The following is a 23,446-nucleotide window of genomic DNA, read 5'->3' on the forward strand; positions in this document are numbered from 1 at the left end:
TGGTGCGGCCGCACTTGGAGTATTGCACACAGTTCTGGTCACCACATTATAGGAATGACGTGGAAGCATTGGAAAGGGTGCAGTGGAGATTTAGCAGGATGTTGCCTGGTATGGTGGGAAGGTCTTATGAGGAAAGGCTGAGGGACTTGAGGCTGTTTTCATCAGAAGAAGGTTAAGAGGTGATTTAATAGAGACATTCAAGAGGATTAGAGAAGGTGGACAGTGAGATCCCTTTTCCTCAGATGGTGATGGCTAGCATGAGAGGACATCACTTTAAATTGAGGGGTAATAGATATAGGACCGATGTCAGAGGTAGGTTCTTTACTCAGAGAGTAGTAAGGCATGGAATGCTCTGCCTGCAACTTGCCAACTTCAAGGGCATTTAAATTGCCATTGGATAAATATATGGATGATAATAGAATAATGTAGGTTAGATGGGCTTCAGATTGGTTTCACAGATTGGCATAACATCAGGGCTGAAGGGCCTGTACTGCGCTCTAATGTACTGTGTTCTAAGTGTAGCTGTAATGTTATACCTTGTCAAAAATGCCACTCCCCCTCCTCTCTTACCCCCTTTTCTATCCTTTTTATAGTATTTATATCCTGGAACATTAAGCCACTAGTCCGGACCATCCCTGAGCCATGTCTCTGTAACTGCAATGATATCTCAGTCCCATGCCCTGAGTTAATCTATCTTCCCTCTTGCATTGAAATAAATGCAGTTTAATTTAGCAGTCCTATCTCATTCCCTGCTGTGTTCCTGCCTGCCTTTGACTGTTTGACTTGCTCCTTTTCCCAACTGTACCAGTCTTAGACTGATCTCTTTCCTCACTATCTCCCTTGGTCCCACAGCCCCACCTTACTAGTTTAAATCCTTCCAAGCAGCTCCAGCAAATCTCCCCTTGCAATTCTGGTGTAATCTGTCCTTCTTATATAGGTCAGTTCTACCCCAGAAGAGATTCCAATGATCCAAAAATGTGTACTCTTCTCCCCTGCACCAGCTCCTCAGCTACACGTTCATCTGCTCTATCCTCCTATTCCTACCCTCACTAGCTCATGGCACTGGGAGTAGAGTCATAGAGATGTACAGCATGGAAACAGACCCTTCAGTCCAACCCGTCCATGCCGACCAGATATCCCAACCCAATCTAGTCCCACCTGCCAGCAACCGGCCCATATCCCTTCAAACCCTTCCTATTCATATGCCCATCCAAATGCCTCTTAAATGTTGCAATTGTACCAGCCTCCACCACATCCTCTGGCAGCTCATTCCACACATGTACCGCCTTCTGCATGAAAAAGTTGCCCCTTAGGTCTCTTTTATATCTTTCCCCTCTCACCCTAAACCTATGCCCTCTAGTTCTGGATTCCCCGACCCCAAGTCTTTTCAAGAGGCATATCTCAATAAAACATAACCAAAACGAACCCACTCTACTCACAATTGTAGATTTACAAAAAAAAGGCAGGGTAACACTCAAAAACCATGCACTTATCGCTCCCATGCTATGAGCTCTCCCACACAGTCTCCTGCAAGGTCAGCTGTGATTTTCATTGTTGGTTAATTTTTCTTAGACGCACTCCAATGTCCAGAAATACTTGAACTCAAACAGCAAAGGTAGTATCTGTGCAGATTCACTCGTGTGTCAGACAGCAGTGCAGATTTCTTTCTCTCTCTCTTTCATTGACCATGTGGTCTCTGCCTTTGTCTTGCTTCCTCCTTTTTAAAGTGCTGTTGTTTTGATCTTTTTATTCCGAAAGTTCCAAAACAATGCAACAGTAATTACTGCTCCTGGAATTTGAGGAAATCAGCTCTAAAACCTAAAATACTTCAAAATAGGTGCAACTCTTACAGTCATAATTTTTTCCCATCTTCCATCTTGTATTACCCAGCGCTGAGTGAAGCAACAAACCACCAAGAAGCCATAGGGGACTCAGCCTAACCTTGGTGGTGAGAAAACTATTGGAAGCAATTTTAAGGGACAGAATTAATCTGCATTTGGTGAGGCAGGGATTGACATGAACAGATGGCATGATTTTGTTAAGGGAGGTCATATCTGTAAAACTTGATTGAATTTTTTGAAAAGCCAACCAGGTGTGTAGGTGAGGGCAATGCTTTTGATGTCAGCTATTATTTCAGCGCAGCTTTTGAAAAATTCCTGCATGGGAGACTGATAGGGAGACTAAGAACCCATAGAACAAAGAAAAGTACAGCACAGAACAGGCTCTTTGACCCACGATATTGTGCCGGTGTTCCATCCTAATGTAAAATATAATAACCTAACCTACACACCCCTCAACTCACTGCTATCCATGTGCATGTCCAGCAGTCACTTAAATGTCCTTAATGGCTCTGCTACCATCGCTGGCAACACATTCCATGCATTCATAACTCTATGTGTTTAAGAACCTACCTCTGACGTCTCCTCTATACCTTTCTCCTAATATCTTAAAACTATGACCCCTTGTACCAGTCAATCCTGCCCTGGGAAAAAGTCTCCGGCTATTGACTCTATCTATTCCTCTCATTATTTTGTACACCTCGATCAAGTCTCCTCTCTTCCTCCTTCTCTCCAGAGAGAAAAATCCGAGCTTATTCAACCTTTCTTCATAAGGCAAGCCCTCCAGGCAGCGTCCTGGTAAACCTTCTTTGCACCCCCTCCAAAGCCTCTGTACCTTTCCTATAGTAGGGTGACCAGAACTGGACACAATATTCCAAGTGTGGTCTCACCAGGGACTTGTAGAGCTGTAGAATCCAAGGAAATTTGGCAAATTAGATCTACAATTGGCTGAATGGCAGAAAGGAGAGGATATGGTTGAGAGATGTTTTTCTGTTTGTGACCAGTGGGGTCCCAACGGGTCAGTGGTGAAGACCTCTGATTGTGGTTTATATAGACTTTAAATAGACTTGAATGTAGAACAGTAGCATCAGTAATGTTGACCTATAAGTTTTCAGAAGACACAAAAATTGATAGGGTGGTAAATAGTTAGGAGGGTAACAGACTTTAAAAGGATATAAACAGCCTTATCAATGGCAAATGGAATTCAGTACAGATTAACGTGAGGTGATGTACTTAAGTAGGAAAAACAAGGCATGGGAACGATGATGAATGGTAGGACCCTCGGAAGCACCAAGAATCAGAGGGATCTTGGTGTACATGTCCACCTGTCCTTTAATGTATCAGGACAGGTCGATAAAGTGGTTAAAAGGAATATGGTACCCTTGCCTTTATTAGTTGAGTCATTGAGTTTAAGGGCAGAGAGATTATACTGGAACTGTATAAGATGTTGTTTAGGCCACAATATTATGAGCAGTTCTGGAATCCATATTTTCAGATGGATGCAATAGCACTGGAGAGTTGCAGAGGAGATTTACCAGGATGGTCCCGGGGCTGGAGAGTTTCAGTTATAAAGAGAGATTGGACAGAGTTGTGTTGTTTTCCTGAGAGCAGAGGAAACTGGGAACATGACTGAAATGCATAAAATTATGAGGGGAATAAATAGGATAAACAGGAAGAGATGTTTCCCCTTGACGGAGAGATCAATAAACAGGCAGCATAGATTTAAGGTAACAGACAGAAGGTTTAGAAAGGATGAGAGGGTGGTGAGAATTGGGTGGTAGAGGCAGAAATGCTCATAACAATTAAGAGGTAATTATATGTGCACTTATGATGTTAAGGCAATCAGGGCTTTGGGTCAAGAGCTGGAAAATGACATTAAAGTAGTTTGGTGGTTGGTTTTCACTGGCATGGCCTCAATGGGCCAAAGGACTTTTTTTGGCCTGTGGATCTCTATGGTTTCAAGCTGGCAGCAAAGAGAATGGTCTTTTCTGAAAAAGGAATCTGAAAGCTGTACAAGCTGCATGGATCTCTCTCTGAGTAAAGTGCCTTCTGGGAACCTGAGAAAGTTCCAGAAATCAGGATCTTTAACTTTGTCTTAAGCTACAAAAGCTGAATAGTTATGTCAAATTGACTATACTTTGAAATGAAGTCTGACCTAAAGATCTCTCATCGATTCTATAACTGTCAAGCATTGCAATCTGAATTAGTTTCACTTTTCTAAAGATAACTTTCTGGCCTCTTAAAAACAGTTATCTAGAATAATGAACTAAAGGCATAGTTTCCAAGAAAGCATATCATGTCAGTTAAATGCATGGCCAGACCCCTGTGGTGTTAACTAATATACTACTGAGTTTAGGGTAGGTAGAGAAAAGGTACTTGGTAAAAACAAGGACTGCAGATGCTAGAAACCAGAGTCTAGATTAGAGTGGTGCTGGAAAAGCACAGCAGGTCAGGCAGCATCCAAGGAGCAGGAAAGGTACTTGTTTAGCTTTTGACATAAGTACAGAAGGTTCAAAGTTTCAGCTCAGGAGGAACCAGTCACCTTAAGAGTTAGTTATGTTCTGTAGAATCTTCAGGTTGTGACAGTGGATAGAAGTTATTAAGTTATCAGAACTAAAAGGGAGGTTTAAGCACTAAGAATTGAAATAAACAGCAGACTTAGAAAGAAGTTGTAAACTGTTTCAGCAGTTCAAGAATCAAATCACAAAGAGTCAGTGAAGCAAAATATTGTTGAGATAGAAGTGATACATATTAGAAATTGAGTATCTGTAAAGGATCGTGTTGGGAAACAGGTTAAAACTTTGTTTTATTGTTTATGTTAAGATCTTTGTAAATTGTTGAGTGGCTGGTTTGTTGTTTTTGTCTTTTTTTTAGAAAGGTAAAGTTGCCATAGTCCCAGAGGACAATATGGTTACTCTCTCAAAGAAACAGATGGTGGTTTAACCTGAGGGTCACCACACCTCAGGCAAGAAGTGAGGTTAAGAAGGTGGGATTTCATAGTAACCTTAGCCAGTATGAATTTACTGTGATGTTGGCATCATTCTGCATCGCAAACCTGTCATTCCAAACAACTGAGCTAACTGACCCTTTCCTGTGTGTTCAGTGAAGAACCATGGTAACCAACAGAAAATGAAACTTCTGCTCTAACCAGGCTTCAATCTGAAATCTGACTTGTTGGTTTCAGCTGAAATCATAACATAGAAATATTCCGAAAGATGACTGAAATATTTTATTCAGATGAGGCTAATAAAAAGAAGTACAAGATATAAAATATTTGAGAATACAATTGTTTGATTGCCTTTAATTTGAACAGCTGAGTTTACCTTCTGCAGTAACTATGTCAAAGGTCTTTCCAGTGGTAAGAATATTTACAAGTCTAGCCTTATTTTATTTTGAGAGGGAGGGAAGGATAGACAATGACTATCTAATTCAGTGTCTGAAAGCAGTAGCGACCAGGCAATCTCGACTTGCTCTGATGGCGGCTACTGCTAGAGACTTCTCATGTCCTCTGAGCAGCCTGTCTGCATCTGCATCCACAATGCGCTCCTCCAGCTCTTCCATTTCTGGCTCAAAAGCATTCTCTGGGTGAAGGTCACGAACATCCTGGATGGCAAAGTTGTGCAATACACACTACAATCTGAGAAATTCTCACCCATGAGAACCATAAAGTGCTTCCTGACCTGTCCAGGCAATGGAAATGTGACTTGAGGAGCCAGATTGTTCTGTCCACTACCTGACATGTTGCTATATGTGCACGATTGTATCATTCATACCCTTTGTTGTTAGTCCTCAGATATGGTGTCATCAGCCTTGTCCTCAGCAGGTATCCCTCATGCCCCAGTAACTAGCCTAAAATTCCTGGAGACACACTCATGGTCAGGTACAACCTTGAGGTCACCAGGATAAAGGAATCATGTGCACTTCTCCAGTTATCCACATTTACATTTAGGATCTTCATATGGGCACCACATACAATCATCATGTTCAGTGAATGGAAACCCTTCCTGTTGATGAACAAAACAGGCTTTTCTTTTGGTGCCTTCAATGGAACATGTCAGCGATCTGGGAAGTCAGCGATCTTGGAGAACACGAGGGACCTCTATTTCATCCTCACAGAGGACATATCAAAGTGAATTACATCAGAAGTTCTATGGAAAATGGCCTGTGACCTGGTGAACGCAAACCCTCACAGTGCTGTGGGGAATGTTACACAGGTTAATGTTGCCAGGCTGAGGTGACCCAGAGGTAAAGAAATTCAGTGCTGTTGTGAGTTTCATCAGCTCTGATAAGGCAGTGTGGCATTTTGAGATTGTCTTCAGGTCACCATCCAACATTTCACAGATGGGTCCAATTACTTCCTTACTGAGCATAGTCTCTTGCCACACAACGCCAACAGTATTTAGTAGGTCGACCTCAGCCTGTACGCTCTCTTGCCTGGATATTGACCTCCTTGTTCAGCAGGCAGATAAAGCCATACAGCAGAGAAACAGACCCTTCGATCCAACCAGCCATGCCAGTCATAATCCCAACTAAACTAATCCCAAATCTTTCCTATTCATGTACTTAACCAAATGTCTTTTAAACATTGTAATTGTGCCCACATCTAGCACTTCCTCAGAAAGTTCATTCCTCACGATAGATAGGACTAATGGTAGGTGTCTTTTCCTTAGGATGGGGGATTTCAAGACTCTAGGACACATTTTTAAGGTGAGAAGAAAGATTTAAAAAAGGGAGGAAATTTTGTTGAATACAGAGGGTGGTTTGCATGTGGAATGAACTTCCTGAGGAAGTGCTGGATGTGGGCACTTGTTTAATGTTTAAAAGACATTTGGTTAAGTACATGAATAGGAAAGATTTGGAGGGATATGAGTCATGAGCAGGCAGGTGGGATTAGTTTAGTTGGAATTATGATCAGCATGGTTCGGTTCGATTGAAGGGCTTGTTTCTTTGTTCTATGACTTTATCTGCCTGCTGAACAAGAAGATCAGTTTTCAGACAACAGCGCATACAGGCAGAGGTCAACCTATGAAATACTGTCGGAGTTGTGTGTCAAAAGACTATGTTTCAGAGGGTGTTGGAAATCAGTAAGAATCCTCAGAGACTCTGCAGCTTCTAGAGATAACTCAGAGATTAACTCCAGGATGACTATCTGTGATGACACAAAAATAAGAAAGGCTCTGACCTTAGGCCCAAAGGGGCACTAATGCTGTGAACAGAGTGGTTGGTAATGGTGAAGGGGAGTTTTATGCAGGTAAATGTCGGAGAGCTGTGCAGGCAACTATAAGACTTCTTACAGTGCAGGCAACTATAAGATTTCTGCAGGCAGCAGAAATCAGGCCATTCAGCCCATTGAATCTGCTCCACCATTCAATCATGACTGATATATTTCTCAAGGAGGAGAAAGTGAGGACTGCAGATGCTGGAGCTCAGAGTTGAGAGTGTAGTGCTGGAAAAGCACAGCAGGGAAGGTAGCATCCAAGGAGAATCGACGTTTCGGGCATAAGCCTTTCATCAGGATATATTTCTCAACCCCATTCTCCCCATAACCTTTGATCCCCTTTACAATCAAGAACCTATCTATCTCTGTCTTAAATATACTCAAGAACTTGGTCTCCACAGCCTTCTGTGGCAATGAATTACACGGATTCACCACTCTCTAGCTGAAGAAGTTTCTCCCCACCCTGTTCTAAAGCATCTTCCCTTTATTCTGAAGCTGTGCCCTTGGGGCCTAGTCTCTCCTGCTAATGGAAACATCTTCCCAGCGTCCATTCTGTCCAGGCCATTCAGTAGTCTGTATATTTCAATTAGATCCCCCCCTCATCCTTCTAAATTCCTTTGAGTAAAGACCCAGAATCCTGAAACGTTCTTCATATGTTAAGCTTTTCATTCTCATGATGATTCTTGTGCACCTCCTCTGGACCCACTTTCAGGGTCAGCACATTCTTCCTAAGATATGGGGCCCAAAATTGCTCACAATACTCCAAATATGGTCTGACCAGAGCCTTAAAAAGCCTCAGGAGTACATCCCTGCTTTTACATTCTAATCCTTTTGATATAAGTGCCAATATTATGCTTGCCTTCCTAACTACCAATTCAACTTGGAAGTTTACCTTAAGAGTGTGCTGGGCTCAGAATCTCAAGTCCCTTTGCACTTCAAATTTCTGAATTTTCTCCTCATTTAAAAAATAATCTATGCCTCCATTCTTCCTACCAAAGTGCATGACCTCAAACTTTCTCTTGTTGTATTCCATCTGCCACTTTTTTGCCCACTCACCTAAATTAGAGTCATTGAGATGTACAGCATGGAAACAGACTCTTCGGTCCAACCTGTCCATGCCGACCAGATATCCCAACCCAATCTAGTCTCACCTGCCAGCACCCAGCCAATATCCCTCTAAACCCTTCCTATTCATATACCCAGGTAAAAACAATGACTGCAGACACTGGAGACCATTCCCTCCGTGACTACCTGGTCAGGTCCATGCCCCCCTACAACCCACCCTCCTGTCCTGGCACGTTCCCCTGCCACTGCAGGAATTGCAAAATCTTCACCCACACCTCCTCCCTCACCTCTATCCAAGGCCCTAAAGGAGCCTTCCACATCCATCAAAGTTTTACTTGCACATCCACCAATATCATTTATTGTATCCGTTGCTCCCGATGCTGTCTCCTTTGCATTGGGGAGACTGGACGCCTCCTAGCAGAGCGCTTTAGGAACATCTCTGGGACCCCCGCACCAATCAACCACACCGCCCTGTGGCCCAACATTTCAACTCCCCCTCCCACACTGCCGAGGACATGGAGGTCCTGGGCCTCCTTCAACGCCGTTCCCTCACCACCAGAGGAAGAACGCCTCATCTTCCACCTCGGAACACTTCAACCCCAGGGCATCAATGTGGACTTCAACAGTTTCCTCATTTCCCCTTCCCCCACCTCACCCCAGTTCCAAACTTCCAGCTCAGCACTGTCCCCATGACTTGTCCTACCTGCCTATTCTTTTCCACCTATCCACTCCATCCTTCCCCTGACCTATCATCTTCATCCCCTCCCCCACTCACCTATTGTACTCTATGCTACTTTCTCCCCACCCCCATCCTCCTCTCATTTATCTCTCCACCCTTCAGGCTCTCTGCCTGTATTCCTAATGAAGGGCTTTTGCCCAAAACGTCGATTTTACAGCTCCTTGGATGGTGCCCGAACTGCTGTGCTTTTCCAGCACCATTCTAATCTATTCATATACCCATCCGAATGCCTCTTAAATGTTGTAATTGTACCAGCCTCCACCACATCCTCTGGCAGCTCATTCCATACATGTACCACCCTCAGCGTGAAAACATTGCCCCTTAGGTCTCTTTTATATGTTTCCCCTCTCACCCTAAACCTATGCCCTCTAGTTCTGGACTCCTCAACCCCAGGGAAAAGACTTTGTCTATTTATCCTATTCTTGCCCCTCATAATTTTGTAAACCTCTATAAAGTCACCCCTCAGCCTCCGACGATCCAAGGAAAACTGCCCCAGCCTGTTCAGCCTCTCCCTATAGCTCAAATCCTCCAACCCTGGCAACATCCTTGTCAATCTTTTCTGAACCCTTTCAAGTTTCACAACATCCTTCCGATAGGAAGGAAATCAGAATTGCATGCAATATTCCAACTGTGGCCTAACCAATGTCCTGTACAGGCGCAACATGACCTCCCAACCCCTGTACTCAATACTCTGACCAGTAAAGGAAAGCATACCAAATGCTTTCTTCACTATCCTATCTACCTGCAACTCCACTTTCAAGGAGCTTTGAACCTGCACTCCAAGGTCTCTTTGTTCAGCAACACTCCCTCGGACCTTACCATTAAGTGTATAGGTCCTGCTAAGATTTGCTTTCCCAAAATGCAGTTCCTCGCATTTAGCTGAATTAAACTCCATCTGCCACTTCTCAGCCCATTGGTCCATCTGGTCAAGATCCTGTTGTAATCTGAGGTAACCCTCTTCGCTGTCCACTTCACCTCCAATTTTGGTGTCATCTGCAAACTTACTAACTGTACCTGTTATGCTCACATCCAAATCATTTATGTCAATAACAAAAAGTAGAGGACCCAGCACTGATCCTTGTGGCACTCCACTGGTCACAGGCCTCCAGTCTGAAAAACAACCCTCCACCACCACCCTCTGTCTTCTACCTTTGAGCCAGTTCTGTATCCAAATGACTAGTTCTCCCTGTAATCCATGAGATCTAACCTTGCTAATCAGCAGCCTCCCCAATATTACCTGCTCTTTCATCTATCTTTGGATCATTTCCAAACTTAGTCAGAATGCCCTCAATTCATCAAGATCATTAATGTGTAAAATGAACTGTTGTGGTCCCAACACTGACCCTTGTGGAACATCACTAGTCACTGGCTGCAATCCTGAGAAGGACCCTTTCATCCCCACACTCCGCCTTCTGCCAGACAGCCAATCTTCAAAACAAACTAGTACCTTGCCTCTAACACATGGATCCGTAGCCTCCTGTGTAGCACCTTGTTAAAGGCCTTCTGGAAATCCAAGTAGATAATATCCATTGATTCTCTATGGTCTAACCTGCTTGTTACCTCCTCAAAGAATTCTATCAGATTTTTCAGGCATGACCTCCCCTTAATGAAACCATTGCTGTTCCACAGTCTTTCCGGCTAGGCTCCTCTCAGGGTCAGTTCTGGTCAGCTCCTCCCTCATGCCTCTGTAGTTGCTTTTATTCAACTGTGATATCGTTACATTTTATTTCACCTGCTCCCTCTCAAATTGTACAGTAAGCTTTATCATGTTATGTTCACTGCCTCGTAAGGGTTCCTTCACCTTAAGCTCCCTTATCAAGTCTGCTTCATTGCACAATACCAAATCCAGAACTGCCTAGTGAGCTCCACCACAAGGTTCTCCAAAAAGTCATCTTGTAGACATTCCACAAATTCCCTTTCTTGCAATCCACTGCCAACCTGATTTTCCCAGTCCACCTGCGTATTGCAATTCGCCATGGTCACTGTAACCTTGCCTTTCTTACACAGCAGAGGTAAAAGTTGTGTGACATTAGGAGGTACCATCCAATGTCCAGCCTAATTTGTGATGAAGAGTCATTTAGTGTTAACTGTGTTTCTCTCCACAAATGCTGCCTGACCTGCTGAGAATTTCCAGAGTTTTTTGATTTTATTCGTCTTTAAAGCACAGAAACAGACCATTTGGCCCAGTTGTTTTCACCTGGTGCTTCTGCTAGTGACATGAGCTTTTATTGTCACTTTTTATGTTATGTTCTCAACAGATCCTCTATTCCTTTCTCCCTTGTGGACTTACCAACTTTCCCAAAAATGCACCCAACCTATTTCCTCAATAGTTCCCTGTGGGAGTAAGTTCCACATTCTCATCATTCTCTTGGTGAAGTTTCTCCTGAATTCCTCACTGGCTTTATTATTGGCCATCTTATATTGATAGCACCTAGTTTTAGACTCTCCACACAACAAGACAGGGAATCTTCCTTCCATTTACCCTCAAGTTCTTATCCTGAAAGATTGGGAAAATTGCTATTAAGTCAGACCTCACAACTAAAATATATCCCAGTGAGGAAGAAAGATGGTAAGGAGAGTTTTAAAAAATCCATGGCTGAACAAAGAGGTCAAAGACAATATAAAGTAAAAACTAAGGTATACCATAATACAAAAACCAGTGGCAGGCTGGAAGATTGGGAAACTTTCAAACATAAACAAAGGGACACTAAACAATTAATAAAAAGATCTGAGACAAAATACAAAATAAAACTAGCACAAAATATCAAAAAGGATAGCAAAAGCTTCAATTGGTATCTAAAAGGGAAGAGAATTGCTAAGGTAAATTTTGGTCCCTTGGAAGAGGAAACCAGAGAGTTAATGTTGGGGAGCACTGAAATAGCAGATACGCTAAATCAATACTTTGCCTCAGTTTTGCAGTAGAGGACAATAGTACCATACCGATTAGAATGGACAAGTCAGAGGCAATAGAAAGTGTAGAAGTTAGAACAATCAATATCGATAGGGAAAAGGTACTCAGCAAACTATTAGGATTGGGGACAGACAAGTCCCCCAGGCCTGAATGCCAAGATCCTAGGGTATTAAAGAAAGTGGGGGTGGAGATAGTGGATACAGAAAAGGTTCCAGTGGATTGAAAAAAATGCTAATGTAACACCCTTATTCAAAAAGGGAGGGAGGCAATATGTGAAAATTACAGAACATTTAGTTTAACATCTGTTGTTGGGAAAGTGTTAGAATCAATTATCAAGGAAGCAATATTAGGACATTTGGAAAGTCAAAACACTATCTATCAGAGTCAGCAAGGGTTTATGAAGGGCAAATCATGTTTGACTAATTTGCTAGAGTTCTTCGAAGATGTAATAATCAAAATGGATAATGGCGATCCAGTAATATACAGTAATATATCTGGACTTCAAGGTGTTTGATAAGATGCTGTACAAAAGGTTAATTTACAAGGTTGGATCTTTTGGGATTAAGGGTAATTTATTAGTTTGGATAGATGTCTGACTGATGGATAGAAGACAGAAAGTCAGGATAAATGAGTTTTGTTCTGGTTGGCAAGAAGTAACTGGTAGATGCCACAAGGTTCGGTTCTTTCAAGACTCCAGCTATCTATAATCTACATCAATGACTTTGATGCAATGATAGAAGGCTCCATAGTCAAATATGCGGATGATACAAAAATAGTTGAGACAGTAAATTGCAATGAGGAAATAAGAATCTTACAAATGGATATAGTGGGCCAAAATGTGGCAAATGGAGTTTAACATGGATAAGTGTGAGGTCGTGCATTTTGGTCGTAAAAATGGGAAGGTGACCTATTATGTAAATGGGGAGAGACTTTGGGGTTCTCCGGTGCAGAGGGATCTGGGTGTCCTCGTTCATGAGTCACAGAAAACTAACATGCAGGTATAGCAGAGAATAAAGAAAATGAATGGAATGTTGGCTTTTATAGCTGAAGGAATAGAATATAAAAGTAAGGAAGTATTGTTGCAAGTATACAAGGCATTTGTGAGACCACACCCACAGTATTGTGCACAGTTTTGGTCCCCTTATTCGAGGAAAGACGTAGTGGCATTGAAGGCAGTTCAGAGGAGGCTCACAAAATTGATCCCAGAGATGAGGGGTTTGTCTTATGAAGATTGAACAGTTTAGGCTTACACTCTGTGGAAATTAGAAGAATGGGGGGGGAATCGAATTGAGGTATTCAAGATTATAAAAGGTGTGGATAAAATAAACATGAACTGGATACTTCCTGTTGTGGGGCATTCTAAGATGAGAGGACTTAGGATAAGGTGTAGCAAATTTAAGATAGAGTTGAGGAGAAACCACTTCTCCCAAAGGGTTGTGAATCTGGAATTCACGACCCAAAGTGCAGTGGATGCTGGGATAGGGAGTAAATATAAGGAGGAGTTAAACACATTTTAAATTGGTAAAGGGTTGAAGAGTTATGGGAAGAAGGCATGAAAATAGGGGTGAGGTGCATATCAGCCATGATCAAATGGTGGAGCAGACCTGATGGGCTGAATGGCCTAATTCTGCCCCACGTCTTATGAACTTACAAGAAACAGTTCAAAGAAGATTTACTTGACTGATTCTTCTGGCTGATATCCGATGAAGAAATGTTGTACAGACTGGGCACATATCCATTGGAAGTTTAGAGAAGGGAGAGGTGGTCTCAATAAAATATAGGAGACCCTGAGGGGACTGGACAAGGTGGTCATAGAGATGTACAGCAAGAAACAGACCCTTTGATCCAACTTGTCCATGCCGACCAGATATCCCAACCCAATCTAGTCCCACCTGCCAGCACCCAGCCCATATCCCTCCAAACCCTTCCTATTCATATACCCATCCAAATACCTTTCAAATGTTACAATTGTACTAGCCTCTACCACTTCCTCTGGCAGCTCATTCCATAAATGTACCACCCTCTGCGTGAAAGAGTTGCCCCTTAGGTTTTTTTTACATTTTTCCCCTCTCACCCTAAATCTATGCCCTCTAGCTCTGGATTCCCCCCCTCCCCCCCACCCTAGAGAAGAGACTTTGTCTATTTATCCTATCCATGCCCCTCATGATTTTATAAACCTCTATAAGGTCACCCCTCAGCTTCCGACACTCCAGGAAAAACAGCCACAGCCTATTCAACCTCTCCCTATAGCTCAAATCCTCCAACCCTAGCAACATCCTTGTAAATCTTTTCTGAACCCTTTCAAGTTTCATATCTTTCCGATAGGAAGGAGACCAGAATTCCACGCAATATTCCAAAAGTGGTCTAACCAATGTTCTGTACAGCTGCAACATGATCTCCCAACTCCTGTACTCAATACTCTGACCAATAAAGAAAAGCATACCAAACGTCCTCTTCACTATCCTATCCACTTGCGACTCCACTTTCAAGGAGCTATGAACCTGCACTCCAAGGTCTCTTTGTTCAGCAACACTTCCTAGGACCTTACCATTAAGTGTATAAGTCCTAATAAGATTTGCTTTCCCAAAATGCAGCACCTCACATTTATCTAAATGAAACTCCATCTGCCACTTCTCAGCTCACTGGCCCATCTGATCAAGATCCTGTTATAATCTGAGGTAACTCTCTTTGCTGTCCACTACACGTCCAATTTTGGTATCATCTGCAAACTTACTAACTACAGGAGAATCGACGTTTCAGGCATAAGCCCTTCTTCAGGCCTTCCTGAAGAAGGGCTCATGCCCGGAACGTCGATTCTTCTGCTCCTTGGATGCTGCCTGACCTGCTGCGCTTTTCCAGCAACACATTTTCAGCTCTGATCTCCAGCATCTGCAGTCCTCACTTTCTCCTAAACTTACTAACTATACCTGTTATGCTCACATCCAAATAATTTGTATAAATGATGAAAAGTAGAGGACCCAGCATCGATTCTTGTGGCACTCCACTGGTCACAGGCCTCCAGTCTGAAAAACAACCCTCCACCACTACCCTCTGTCTTCTACCTTTCAGCCAGTTCTGTATCCAAATGGCGAGTTCTCCTTGTATTCCATGAGATCTAACCTTGCTAACCAGTCTCTCATGGGGAACCTTGTCGAATGCCTTACTGAAGTCCATATAGATCATGTCCACTGCTCTGTCCTCATCAATCCTCTTTGTTACTTCTTCAAAAAACTTGATCAAGTTTGTGAGACTTGATTTCCCACGCACAAAGCCATATTGACTATCCCTAATCAGTCCTTGTCTTTCCAAATACATGTACATTCTGTCCCTCTGGATTCCCACCAACAACTTGCCCACCACTACCACAGGCTCACCGGTCTATAGTTCCCTGGCTTGTCCTTACCACCCTTAAACAGTGACATCACGTTATCCAACTTCCAGATTTCCGGCACCTCACTTGTGACGATCGTTGATCAAATATCTCAGCAACGGGCCCAGCAATCACTTCCCTCGCTTTGCACAGAGTTCTGGGGTACACCTGATCAGGTCCTGGGGATTTATCCACTTATGTGTTTCAAGACATCCAGCACTTCCTTCTCTGTAATATGGGCTTTTTTCAAGATATCACCACATTCTATATTCTATCCCTACATTCTATATTTTCCCTGTCCTTTTCCACAGTAAATACTAATGCAAAATACTCATTTAGTATCTCCCCCAAAGGCCGCAGGCTGATCTTTGAGGGGCCCTATTCTCACCCTAGCTACGTTTTTGTCCTTAATGTATTTGTAAAAACCATTTGGATTCTCCTTAGCCCTATTTGTCAAAGCCATCTCACGTCCCCTTTTTGCCCTCCTAATTTGTCTCTTAAGTATGCTCCTCCTGCCTTTATACTCCAATGTGCATTCAATATATCTTGTCTGTACCTGACATATGCTTCCTTCTTTTTCTAAGATGCTTTTCCTTGTGCGAGTTAGTTGAACTAGAGGGCATGGTTTTCAAACATGGGGTCTCTCTTTTAAATCAGAGATCAGGAGATACCCTTTCTTTAATGGTGTTGAAGGTCAACTAACTCTTTCCCAGGGAGCAGTAGAGGCAGGATCACTGGATCTTTTGAAATCAGAGATTGATAAATTCTTAACTAACAAAGAAGTCAAAGATAATTGGGGTAGGCAGTCATATGGATTTGAGGCCAAAATCAGACCAGCCATGTTCTTACTGAAAAGTCGAGCTGGCTTGAGGGGCCAAATGGCCGCCTACTGCTCTCAGTTCACTTTTTCAGATGTAGTCAGTAGGACTGATCTTTAATAGTGACTGGGGAATGATCAATTGCAGCGAAACCCTTGCAGCTGTCATTGGTACAAGGCTGAATTGAGACAGCTGCTCTCATGTTGGATCTCATTGTCAATGGCAGCCTCTTCAGAGAATTGTCTATTGAGGAAGTGCTCAACATTTCCAGAGTCTCTGCTTTAATATAAATGGGAGAAGAATACTTGGCTGACCACATGTTAATGTGTAATTTTTTTTTCACATTATTCAAAGATATAAAGAATTGAAGAGATTGAGAGAGGACAAAAATCTGTTGCAGAGTAAACAATGACAGCGCAGTCATTTGCAAACTGTAGATCATATGGTCAGTTTAGTTTTGACATGGAGGGGACAGATCTGGCTGCTGAGGTATGGGAAGTAGTCTAAAGCTAAGAAAAAGTTCTAAGTGATGTCTGCATCACTTGATCCACATGGGAGCCTGATGCTGTTGGACAGATCATCAACTTGTTCGATCAATGAAGAAGATCCACCCAGAGATATAAGAAGACCCAAAGTCCAAGACGAAGAACAATTTCTCAGCATGAAAACAGCCCAACCAACAAGAGGAATTCCAAGAGTAAATCACGACCAATCTGTAAAATCCTTACACCTTTAACTCAATTTACAAGCAGTAAGATCAATATAAAGCCAACTGTACTAAACTACTTTGTACAGATTGGGTATGAGCATCATTGTTACCAGGGGTGGCTCGATGAACATGACACTCAACTATGTGACCTCCTGGAACAAAAACAATCAGCCTTCATTGCTGGGCAGAACAACCCAAAGACACAACTCAAGGATGCTGCAATTCAACAACTCAAGGCTGACATTCAAAGACAAATCCAATAGATAAAGGACACATGGTGGGAGGAGGAAACCTGAGAGGTCAACAATACCCTGATCATCATGACATGTGAAGCTTTCTGAAGTCATCAGGGTCACTTAGAGAGCAAGATTAAATGGACAAAATCCCCTTCATTCACAAGATTTCCAGGAGGTCTGACAACATTGTGATGGCTTTATTACAGAATTCACGCTGTTAGGGTTTCTTCCTTGTCTGAATGTGCTGATGGACCAGGAACTCTGTGAAAGGCTTGTCACACACTGCACTCCTGAATGCTTGGGCATCAGTGTGAATCCATCTTTGGTTCAGGAAATCAGATGAGTCAGTGAAGCCCAGCCACAAATATTGCCCCAGAAGAGTTTCTCTCTGGTACCTCAGAAGAGTCCAAGAACCAAAAGAGCTCAATTGTAAACCCTACACTTGAAGGGTTATTCCCCTGTGTGGATTGTCTGATGCTGCAGGATGCTTTGTAACTGTGTGAATGCTTTCTCACAAACTTCCCCTGTGAAGGGCTTCTCTCTTAAATGACTACATTGGTGTACACGGAGACTCATTAAGTGAGAGAATGATTTGTCGCACACCTCACACCTGAAAGGTCTTTCACCTGTATGACTGCGGATATGTACTCGGAGGCTTGAAGAGTAGGGGAAGGATTTGTTGCACAGATCACATGTGAATGGTCTCTCTCCTGTGTGAATGCGTTGGTGTGTGTGGAGACTTGATGATTGCGAGAATGATTTCTTGCACACCTCGCACTTGAAGGGTTTCTCCCCTGTATGAATCCTCTGGTGTATCAGCAGTTCAGAGGATTCGATGAAAGACACCTCACAAACCTCACATCTGAAGGGTTTCTCCCCTGTGTGAATACTCTGGTGCATCAAAAGCCTGGTCGATGTGGTGTAAGCTTTATCACAAATCTCACATTTGAAGGGTTTCTCCCCTGTATGGATTACCTGATGGACCTGAAGGCTTGATAACTGTGAAAATGATTTGTCACACACCTCACATGTGAATGGCTTCTCCCCTGTGTGGATACGTTGGTGCACACGGAAGTTTGATGAGTCAGAGAAGGATTTTTCGCACACATTACATGTGAATGGTTTCTCCCCTGTGTGAATGCGTTGGTGTCTGTAGAGATTCATTGACCTTGAGAATGACTTATGGCACACCTCACACATAAATGATTCCTCCCCCTTGTGAATGCACCGGTGTTTGAGGAGGGTCCGTGACTGAGAGAATGATTTGTGGCACATCTTGCACTTGAAAGGCTTCTCCCCAGTGGGAATGTGTTGATGTCCAATGGGTGTTAATGACTGTGTGAAGTCTTGGTCACACAACTCACTGTTCAATGGTTTCCCTTCCATGTTGCTGTTATACAGATGCACCTTGCGTGTTTGGTGACTTTAGGAGCTTCGCCCCTGTAGGAATGAGTCAGTGGTTCACGAGGCTATATGAAAGATTGAAGCTCTCACCACAGTTGGAGTCCACAATTGTGCAGTTGTTCCTTTGGTGATGGTCAAAATCTATCTGCAGTGTTTATCCTCTCTGTATTCTCTGCTGTAGTATGATGTAATCCTTCTGTAAAACAGGAAAAGGAAAGAAACATGATTTCCTTCAACTCCATCTCATCCTTTGCTGAACGGGCTGACTCCTCAGTTAGAGACTGTTCCAGTCAGTGCCTGACTGCTAGTCCCCTGTGTGGGGGGTTCAGACACAAGCCCTTACTTTATCCTCACTTGACTGTCACACACCCTGTTTCCAGCAGCGACACTGTATAGTGAGCAGAAGCAGACAATGTAGCTACTTTCTTTCTCTTGCCCAACTCTCCATCTTCCCAGGCACCATGAGAACAATGGAAAAGAGAGTCTCCAAGATTGTAAAATAGGTTACCAATTGTTCTGAGCGCATGTCAGCCTGTGAAGACCAGTTTTACACTGAGAATCCAGTGGAAAGTTAATTTGAAGAAAACTTTGAAATTTCTCCCCTTCTTTTCTAAAATTATTGGAAAAAACCACGCATGGCAGAAAAAGCCAGAAACTGAGGAAAATATTGTTTCAGTGTAACTGTTTGAAGAGTTCTGGTTGATGCTGGGATATTAGACACACTGCATTCACCCAGACTACACATCCCAATCCAAGCCCAGGCCTTAGGAAATGGATGAGGCCTTCATTTAATATTTTTAAAAAAGATATTAAAAGATCTCGTAATAAATGTGACTCCATATGGTGCTGCACTAACAATTCAGTGACTGAGATCCTGTGGTCTGACTGGTCCCGTAAAATCATCTGTGAGGATCATCATAATTTTCACCTCAACAACCCCAAATGGTGAAGATGAATATTACAGTGTAATTTGCATGTTTTTCACTTCTTATGCACTTTATGCCGGCCTTTATATGATTGTGTAGTTTACGCAGTCCATGTAGCACCTTGGTCCTGGAGGAACACTGTCTTTTTTTACCGTATCAATTGTATATGGTAGAAATGACAAATAAAAGCTTACTCTACTCAAATCATGGCTTCAGGTCAGACAAATTCAAGGAATATGACCACTTCGCTCCCAACTAAAAAATAAGTCTTTCACCGTGTTCATTATCAAAAGGGAAGTAGACTAAGGTCAGATCCCTAAACTGGGTGTCCATGAGGTGCTGTGAGCCATCAGCAGCAGCAGGATTGCTTTCCAATGCTACCTCACAGCCCAGCACAGCTCTCATTCCATGATTACCAACAAACCAGTAGACAGACAGGTCAGGAGGAGTATTGGTGATACTTTAGAGTCCAGGTTTGAACCTTGTGAATATACAACAGAGGGGGACATTCAAGTTAAACACCAAGACCTATCGCACCTTCTGAGAATTGTGGACAACCAATGAAGTAACAAGTGAAGACAGCTCCACGAACACCTCCATTCACAGCCATGCTGCAGCCCAGCACATGACAGCAAGACACAATATTAAAGTGCCTTCAGGCAAGGATGATCAAACCCATCCCATCCTGAGGAGCTAGGAGAACTCCCCTCTCAACCACTCCCCTCTAGACCACTCCCATCCTCTCTCTCCACAGTCAAGAAGTCTCAACTCAGGATATTGTCATGAATGCAAAGTTTGCAAGATTATGATGTTATAAACTACCTTTGCAATTTAAGTTAGACCAAAACTGTTTTGAAATGAAGGTTGTGAGGAGGTTATGTAACTACTTAACAACAGGCCATGTAAGTTGGTTACCATGGCAACAGGTCGTAACTCACTGAACAGGATGGAAAGAAGGAGGGTGTCCTTTCTGTGTGCTGCCAGGTATAATGTGGGAAGGAACACAGACTTTGGTTGAAGAGAGACATTACAAAGAACAAAGAACAAAGAAAATTTACAGCCCAGGAACAGGCCCTTCGGCCCTCCAAACCTGAGCTGATCCAAATCCACTGTCTAAACCTATTGCCCAATTCCTAAGCATCTGTATCCCTCTGCTCCCCACCTACTCATGCATCTGTCCAGACGCACCTTAAATGAATCCACTGTGCCTGCTTCTACTATCTCTGCTGGCAACGTGTTCCAGGCACCTACCATCCTCTGTGTAAAGTACTTGCCACGTACATACCCTTAAACTTTTAATTTCTCACCTTGAACGCGTGACCTCTCATTATTGAATCCCTCACCCTGGGAAAAAAGCTTACCTCTATCTACCCTGTCTATAGGCTTCATGATTTTGTAGACCTCAATCAGGTTCCCTCTCAATCTTCTTTTTTCTAATGAAAACAATTCCAACCTACTCAATCTCTCTTCATAGCTAGCACCTTCCATTCCAGGCAACATCCTTGTAAACGTTCTCTGCACCCTCTCCAAAGCGCCCAATCCTTTTGGTAATGTGGCGACCAGAACTGTACAAAGTATTCTAAATGTGGCCGAACCAAAGTCTTGTACAATTTTAACATGCCAGCTCATACTCAATACCCCTTCCGATGAAGGCAAGCATACCATATGCCTTCTTGATCACTCTATCCACCTGTGCAGCAACCTTCAGGGTACAATGGATCTGAACTCCCAGATCTCTCTGCTGATCAACTTTTCCCAAGGTTCTTCTGTTTACAGTATAGTTCGCTCTAGAATTAGACTTCTCAAAATGCATCACCTCACATTTGCCTGGATTGAACTCCACCTGCCACTTCTCTGATCAACTCTCCAGTCTATCTGTACTCTCCTGTATTCTTTGACAGTCCCCTATGCTTTCTGCTACTCCACCAATCTTCATGTCATCTGCAAACTTACTGATCAGACCAACGATGCCCTCTTCCAAATCATACATGTATATTACAAACAACAGTAGCCCCAGCACTGATTCCTGTGAAACACCACTGGTCACCTTTCTCCATTTCAAGAAACTCCCTTCAACTACTACTCACTGTCTCCAGTTCTTTATCCACCAAGCTAGAACACCCTGCACACCATGTGACTTCACTTTCTCCACTAGTTTACCAAGGGGGAACTTATCAAATGTCTTACTAAAGTCCATGTATATGACATCTACAGCCCTTCCTTCAACTATCAACTTGGTCACTTCCTCAAAGTTGGTAAGGCACGATCTACCCTGCACAAAACCATGTTGCCTATCACTGATAAGCCCATTCTTTTCCAAATATAAATAGATTTTATCCCTCAGTACCTTCTCCAGCAACTTTCCCACCACTGATGTCAGGCTCACTGGTCTGTAGTTACCTGGGATGTCCCTACTACTCTTCTTGTACAGGGGGAACAACATGAGCAACCCTCCAGTCCTCCGGCACCTCACTTGTGTTTAAGGATGCTACAAAGATATCTGTCAGGGCCCCAGCTATTTCCTCTCTTGCCTCCCTCAGCAACCTGGGAGAGATCCCATCCAATCCTGGGATTTTGTCCGCCTTAATACCCTGTAGCCTAATCAACACATCTTCCCTCCATATTTCAATGTGATCCAGAGTAAACAAACTTCTATCTGTAATCTCAGCATTCATCACCTCCTGTTCCTCAGTGAACACTGATGCAAAGTAATCATTGAAAATCTCACTCATTTTCTCAGGTTCGACACACAACTTTCCTTCCTTATCCTTTAGCAGGCTAACCATCTCTCTGGTTACCCTCTTGCTTCTTCTACAAGAATAAAAGGCCTTGGGATTCTCCCATAATTCTGCTCGCTAAAGTTATTTCTTGACCCCTTTTAGCCCGCTTGATTCCTTGTCTAAGATTGGTCCTACTCTCCCGATATTCCTCCAAGGCCCGTTCTGTTCTTAGCTGCCTGGACCTTATGTACGCTTCCCTTTTCCTCTTGGCTAGTCGCATGATTTCTCCTGTCATCCACAGTTCATGAATCTTGCCTTTCCTATCCCTAGTTTTCTAAGGGGCATGCCTATCCTGCACTATCTTCAACCTATCTTTGAAAGCTTCCCACATATCAAATGTGGACTTTCCTTCAAATAGCTGTGTCCAATCCACATTTCCCAGCTCCTACCTAATTTTGACATAATTGGCCTTGGCCCAATTTAGTACTTGTCCCTTAGGATCACTCTCATCTTTGTCTACGAGCATTCTAAAACTTACAGAATTGTGGTCATTATTCCCAAAGAAATCCCCCACTGCAACTTCTACCACCTGGCCTGGCTCAAACCCCAACACCAGGTCCAATATGACCCCTTCTATTGATATACTGCTCTAGAAAACTTTCCTGGATGCTTCTTACAAACTCTGCCCCATCCAGACCTCTGACATGAAGTGTGTCCCAATCAATATTGGGAAAATTAAAATCTCCCATCACCACCACCCTGTTGCCTGGACATCTTTCCATAATCTGTTGACCTATTTGTTCTTCTACCTCTCGCTCACTGTTGGGAGGCCTGTAATACAGTCCGACCAATGTAACTGCACCCTTCTTATTTCTCAGCTTCACCCATAACGCCTCACTGCTAAAGCCCTCCATAGTGTCCTCCTTTAGCACAGCCGTGATATCATCCCTGAACAGCAATGCAACTCTTCCCCCCCCTTTTACTTCCCTCCCTGTCCTGTCTGAAACATCTATATCCTGGAACATTTAGTTGCCAATCTTGCCCTTGCTTCAACCAAGTCTCTGTGATCGCAATAACATCATATTCCCAGGCACCAATCCAAGCCCTAAGTTCATCTGCCTTACCCACTATATGCCTTGCATTAAAGTATATGCATTTCAGGCCGCCAGTTCTTTTGCATTTATCTGCTCTCTGCCTACTCTTCTCCTTGGTATTGCTATCTTCATGATCCTTACAGTCTCCAGTTTCCACCTCACTGTCTAGTAGTCTTCTCTTCTGGTTCCCAGCCCCCTGCCACATTAGGTTAAAAGCTCCCCAACAGCAGTAGCAAAAACTCCCCCAAGGACATTGTCACAGAACCAGACTGGAACTAATGTAATGATGCAGGAAGATTTGGGCTGGACTGCTGGAGAAGAAAATGTTGGGGAGAGCCTCTGTTTTCAAAAAATAAATTCATGTGGACTTTACTGTCTGGACCACCATTTATTACTCA

At 43.1% G+C, this 23,446-nt stretch overlaps 1 protein-coding gene across 1 annotated transcript in view; it reads right to left on the minus strand.

Moving 5' to 3' along the window:
* The window catches only part of LOC140455672 (uncharacterized), a 122,703-nt gene that overhangs the window by 35,045 nt on the left and 64,212 nt on the right, over positions 1–23,446 (minus strand). Inside the window, exon 4 of the mRNA XM_072550672.1 lies at positions 18,399–18,504. The gene's annotated coding sequence lies outside the window, so the exon portion shown is untranslated. The remainder of the gene's footprint in view (positions 1–18,398; positions 18,505–23,446) is intronic.

This window comes from Chiloscyllium punctatum, chromosome 30, assembly GCF_047496795.1.
Source record: "Chiloscyllium punctatum isolate Juve2018m chromosome 30, sChiPun1.3, whole genome shotgun sequence".
NCBI classification, from domain to species: domain Eukaryota; kingdom Metazoa; phylum Chordata; class Chondrichthyes; order Orectolobiformes; family Hemiscylliidae; genus Chiloscyllium; species Chiloscyllium punctatum.